The sequence below is a fragment of the Vicugna pacos genome, chromosome 8, assembly GCF_048564905.1.
Source record: "Vicugna pacos chromosome 8, VicPac4, whole genome shotgun sequence".
NCBI lineage: Eukaryota > Metazoa > Chordata > Mammalia > Artiodactyla > Camelidae > Vicugna > Vicugna pacos.
This window is the reverse complement of record NC_132994.1, coordinates 2,091,011-2,097,010: the sequence shown is the minus strand read 5'-3', so window position 1 is coordinate 2,097,010 and position 6,000 is coordinate 2,091,011. Positions and strand designations below refer to the sequence as shown.

Genomic DNA, 6,000 nt, shown 5'->3' with positions numbered 1-6,000 from the left:
AAGGGTAGAGAACTCACTTCACTGTATGAAATGGGTTTCCATAGATGTGGTATTCATCTTCTTTTAGTATAAAAAAATTACTTATGATTTACTAAGAAATCATTGAGCTGAAAAAACAGATCTGGGTTTCAAATGGAACGTTTTCATTGAGGTAAGTGAATTTGAGGATGTCACTCCATCATGGTGAGATTTAGTTTACTTGTCTGTTAAACAACATAAAATGCCTACTTCACACAGCTGTTGTGAGAATTTACTGATAGCATATATACAAAAGACATTTTACACAGTATCAGACTTAAAGTCTGTAAAGCCTTGTTTATTTGTTTTTCACTTTTAACAGCATAATGATGAGTTGTCTCCTCTTTTGGGTATCTGCTACTTTTTAAAGAAAAAGACAGGAAGCACAAAAGAATGCTATAGGACAATGTCAGCCAGAGAGAGGAGTTTCTACAGTAGGGCATCACAGAATTTTTCATAACTGGAAATTTTTCATAACAACCATATGTGTAGATCTTGATGGTGCCTTGGAAAATCTGGAGGAAGCATTGTAGCTCTGGAAAGGAAGTATGGCCGGCGACTGCTCTCTGCATGCTGAGGACAAGCATGGAAGAACGACAACGTGTGAGCTGATTGTGGACACTGGTGTGGCTTTGATTTGAATTCAATTCCCTTGAGATTGGGCATTTCTCCTCATTTTCTTATTTAACCTGGTATTTTACACAATATGCAAGTTTCTGCGTCTTCACCCCTTCTTCATGACTCACTCCCACCTCCCCGCCTCTGTTTACAGCTGGTATCTAAGGAGGGTACAGACTGGGCCAGGGAAACAGTCCTTTGTGGACGGAAGTACTGAAATGAGCAGCAGGGCTCTAGCTCCATCTCTCCCACTTTCACCTCTCTGGATTTTCTGTTTCCTTATTAGTGGAATGTGGGGTTTGGTTATAGCACCAGATGGTCTCTAAGATCTCCCTTTCTTTCAGGACTCTGAATCCAGGTCTTCTGAAGCTGAGTTGGATGCTTTCTTTTCCCCCCTATTATCACAATTCCTTCTTTCCTTTAAGGTTACAGAAAACTTCTGAACTTAAGAGCTAATATAAATCCAGCTTCAAAACACAGGTCAATACACTTGTATTTTATAGGTTCAACTTTTGTGTAACAATTATGTGCCAACTTGTGAACTCTTAATAGTGTTCAAATGCCAAAGTCAAGACCAAATCATTTGATTATTTTCTTATCCAACAAGGTGCAAAGGTTACTTTGTCTCTACTAATATAGCTATTCCTGACAATTTGTTAATATCAGAAAAAATGGGTCAGGTTTAAATATCCTGCTGTTTATAAAAATACATGAAACCATAAAACGGTCTTTGTATGTGTCCTTTCTGAGAGAGGTGACGCTTTAAATGCCTGGGCTGGTTTATGTGGATCAAATCTTTTCTCCACGGCACAGCCTCCAGCAGAAAGCAGGGAGTGGGTCATCTCAGGGGTCTTGTCTCTGAGGCAGAGCAGATTGTAACTGTGAAGTGGGCGCTGGGGCTTGTTGTGTTAACTTTAGAAAGGATCATAGAAATTGTATATTCTTTCAACTTTATTTTACCCAATTCTTACCTTTAGTTCTAAAGATGATTAGAGGAGTTCCCAGTGACAGAGACACACACTGTGCGTTGCGGTCCACACTGATTGATGGTCTGCCCTTTATGAGCCTCTCCATCAAATCCCATCCCTGTGTATTAAAGAAGACCTTGTCTCAATGTCCCTCATAAGATGATCAAATCACATATTTTTATTGCATTTTCTTTCATGGACAACCACAGGAGCTATTTTGTTTTTATCTTATGTTAAGGAATGTGTCTTCCATGTGCTCTTTGATTTTGAGTGGTTGCCATGATTTATTTGCAAGAAATAGAAATCTATTTAAACAGTATAAAGCTAACAACCTGATATCTAACCAAAAATGCACTTTGTTCTGTTTTTTCCTTTTCTATTCATCTCTGATTTAGATTTCCACCCCTAAGAAGGTCACAAGGCTGCTTCCTTAGGGATGGGGAGGGGTGAGGAATCACTTATTGCTGCCTATAAATTGAGAGAGTGAGGCAGCGAGCAACGAGAGAGGGAGATTTGAACTTACATAGACCTTGAAGAGGCCACTTGGGGCTGTTCTGGCTGCCAAACCATCAGTATTTATGACATCTTCTTTGAAGTTGTAAAATGTTGGCCCTGGCTATTATATGGTAGTAATATTACATGGGTCACCTATCCTGCTTCTGAATTTTTGCTCAAAATATTCCCTATGCCTAGATTTGTCTCTCCCTGCTTCTTCAGTAAGTTTTACTTGTGTCTAAACTTGATTCTAAACTCTAACCTTAGCTCTTCAAGAAACCCTGTCTGAGTTGATGTAAAAAGTCATCCCACTCTACCACTATAAGTACTATTCTTAATTTTTCAAAGATAATTATTTCTATTAAATTTAAATTAAAAAATATTTTAAATGCCATTATGAGACAAGAACCACAGTACTAAATTTTGTAACCACATCAGCAGGCATTGTTAGAATATAAAAATCTCAGATTTGACGGAGGCTGAGGAGGACCTTCTGACCCTAAACAACTGTTCCATAAATCAGGGCTGGAAATCCAGTCATCCTGGGCCCTCTCTCTGTTCTAAATTAAACCCTCTACCCTGAACTGAGGTGACAACAAAATTTGTCATTAACACTTGAAGGTGATAGCTTTACTCAGCACTTCAAAAGGAAGGGTCTAGAGAAAGAGAAGGATGCTTGTAAGGAGAAGGTGCTGGAATTGTAGGGCATCTGAGTACAGCCCACAGAGTCCACAGGCACTAGAGCCAAGTGAGGAGCTGGCCCATGACCTTCTCCGCAAGGCACCTCTTCAGACAGGCAGCTCCCAAAGAGAGGAGAGAAGTGTGTCACACACACGAGAATATTCTCTTCTTTGGAAAGAGAAAATAAGTAGGTTTATTTATTTATTTTAAATTTTACTTATTTTTTTTAAATGGAGATACTGAGGGTTGAACCCAGGACCATGTGCACGCTAAGCACACACTCTACCACTGAGCTCTACCCTCCCCCATGTTCTCATTATGGAAAGAAAAGCAAAGAGCTAGAAATAGTTAATTCCCATCTCTAAGGGGATATTGTTGTAATATCAGTGACCTGGGACAGAATAGCTCCTCCTGGCTGTGACCCTGCTCTCACCACCCACCTGGCCATTACTTCCTGTGATGATGAGAAGGACTTTATGGCCTCTTTATGTCTCCAGCAAGGTTACTAACAGAGCAAAACCATTTATACCAAACCCTGCTTCTCCATTTACACACATATGGAAGCAGGGCAGGCTTTTTAGTGAGATGCCAGTGAACCCCAGCTCCTGGAAACAGAACCCTGTACCTGTGGCTCAGACTATCTTTGTGGACTCCATTGTGAGCAACAGAACATCCTAACACTGCCTCTGCACCACACTTACTGAATTGAGACTCTAGGACAGTGTTTTGGATGAAGTAGGAGAGGCAGCTTTTTCCATAGTGATTGCATACAGGGTAACAAATTGTTGCAAGGTTGTTCTTGTTTTTGCAGATGCAGTGGTCCCCTTCCCTCTGCTGAGTAAGAAATTTACCTTTCGCTTTGGGACTTTCTTAATATTCTTGTTCCTAGAACAAAGGATACATAGGAAGAGGCTCCATGGAAAAGAGCTCTAGAGAAAAACCTGTGCAGTTTAAAGTCAGGTTGATAAATGCTTTTAGTCTTTCAAGCAGGCTGAAGCCTGAGATCTCCGGCTGCAGTTGAAACAACAGGATTCAAGGAAAACACAAGGGGTCAAGAAGAGGGCACTAGGGTCAAGAGCCAGGCACTGGGATCAGGAGCAGGGCACTAAGCACGATCCCTGCACACAGCACCACGAGGGGGCTGGGGGACCACCCAAGCCTCCCTCCTCTCCAGCCCAACCCCGGTCAGCAAGGACATGAGAAAAACCCTTTAAACCATCATACAGTTAGGCAGTTACAGACACCATCATAGGTATCAGACGGTTACAGATGATGACAATAGGGTCCTGCTATTTACACTTTGTGTTTATGTAGAAAAGCGGAGTTTTTCAGATTTTGCCCAGAGTGGACTTCAGGGAGGGTGTAGCTAGTGGACTCTTTGACTTGGCCATTGTAACAAAGTAAAATTCAGCACCAAATATCCAGGGGTCCCCATGGTGGGGAAAAAAAAACCTCTCAGGATCCTTGAGGGCCCTGACATCAGTATTTGAAAGGAGAAAGAGACGTGGTTGAGTATAGCCAAACAGAAGTGGCTTCTCTGAGAACAGAGATCTTCCTTCCCCTCCCCTCCCCTCCTCCTGTCACACAGCCCTCCCACCGTCAGAGCTGATCTCACCCAGGGTGATCTTATTACAGCAGGCAACACTGAAGTGTGATGCTGAGAGCTGTAACCCTTCCAATGAGGAATTTTTAATCCAATTTCTCATTTCTTTGGGGTTTTCCAGGGTCTTCAGTTTATTCTGGAAGGTTCCTGATTTCCTTTTTCCTCTCAGAACCACGGAGGCGCTTGCCATGTGTCTCTGACTCTGGTGAACAGCTCAGCCCTCTCACAGTGTTCAGTGGAGGCTCCATTCAGAACCAGATGGTAGAGGCTGTTGAAACAAAGAGAAAACCCCCCTGGAGAGTCCCCCATGTAGAGGGAGTGCAGTTGTGGATATAAGTACTGCTGTCACAAAGGACTCAATATTATTATTTCTGATACTTCCAAGTATCAGGCTTTCCTTTCAACCTTTAATTAATTAATTAATTAATTAATTAATTAATTAATTAATTTTTAATTGAAGTATAGTCAGTTACAATGTGTCAGTTTCTGGTGTATAGCACAATGTCCCAGTCATGATATACATACATCTATTCATCTTCATATTCTTTTTCATTAAGTGTTATTACAAGATATTGAATATAGTTCCCTGTGCTATACAGAAGAAATTTGTTTTTTTAACCTATTTTTGTATATAATGGCTAACATTTGCAAAACTCAAACTCCCAATTTATCCCTTCCCCCCCCTTTCCCCTGGTAACTGTAAGATTGTTTACTACATCTGCAAGTCTGTTCCTGTTTTGTAAATAAGTTCATTAGTATCCACTTTTTTGCTTTTTTTGGATTCCACATATGAGTGATATCGTATAATAAATTTTTTTCTCTTTCTGGCTTACTTCACTTAGAATGACATTCTCCAGGTCTATCCATGTTGCTGCAGATGGCATTATTTTATTATTTTTATGGCTGAGTAGTATTCCATTGTATAAATATACCACAACTTCTTTATCCAGTCATTTGTTGATGGACATTTAGATTGTTTCCATGTCTTGGCTATTGTAAATAGTGCTGCTATGATCATTGGGGTGCATGTATCTTTTCAAATTAGAGTTCCCTTCATTAAAAAAAAAAAAAACTTCCAAATAAAAAATTTTTATGTATTTGCCACACTGATTTCTACATAGAACTTACAAAGTCACCATGTCCCAAAGGGCAGGCTTGGCCTTGTCTCCTGGTTTTGATTATCAGACACACCACATTCAACTTCTTCAGCCCTTTCTCCAGCATTGACCTTCTTATTTTTGTGGTTTATAAGTGAAATTTAGCTCCTACCTGTTTATCTGAAGAGAGATGAGGATGCATGTCTCTGACAGCCTCTTCCCTGCATCACACTGTCCCAGTAAGGGGAAACCAACATTCTCTGTGTAAATCACCATGACTGTGCAAATGTTGTTTGTACTCAGCCAACTACTACACTAGGATTTCTTCTCTTGTACAAATTCTTGTTAATCCTGAAGTCCCTACTTACCTTACTTGTTATTTGGTTAGTTTTCTTTGTGACAATTGCTAATTCTTTCCACACTTTCTAACAACGTCTCTGTGCAATTTGCCATCAACTTGAATTTCTGGAGATCTGATTTCTCTGCTTCAGTGTGGGTGGGTGGCTCCAAAGGGCTGCTC

General features: G+C 40.5%; 1 long non-coding RNA gene across 3 annotated transcripts in view; it reads right to left on the bottom strand.

Annotated features, from left to right (window-relative positions):
• Positions 1-323: 323 nt before the first annotated feature.
• The window catches only part of LOC140697808 (uncharacterized), a 30,858-nt gene continuing 25,181 nt past the window's right edge, over positions 324-6,000 (bottom strand). For 2 of the 3 annotated variants that reach the window (XR_012075157.1, XR_012075159.1), the window contains exons 3-5: positions 4,396-4,651; positions 1,608-1,722; positions 324-591 (exon numbers count right to left, since the gene is read on the bottom strand). This is a non-coding gene — a long non-coding RNA (uncharacterized lncRNA). The remainder of the gene's footprint in view (positions 592-1,607; positions 1,723-4,395; positions 4,652-6,000) is intronic. The other variant, XR_012075158.1, reaches the window with a different exon arrangement.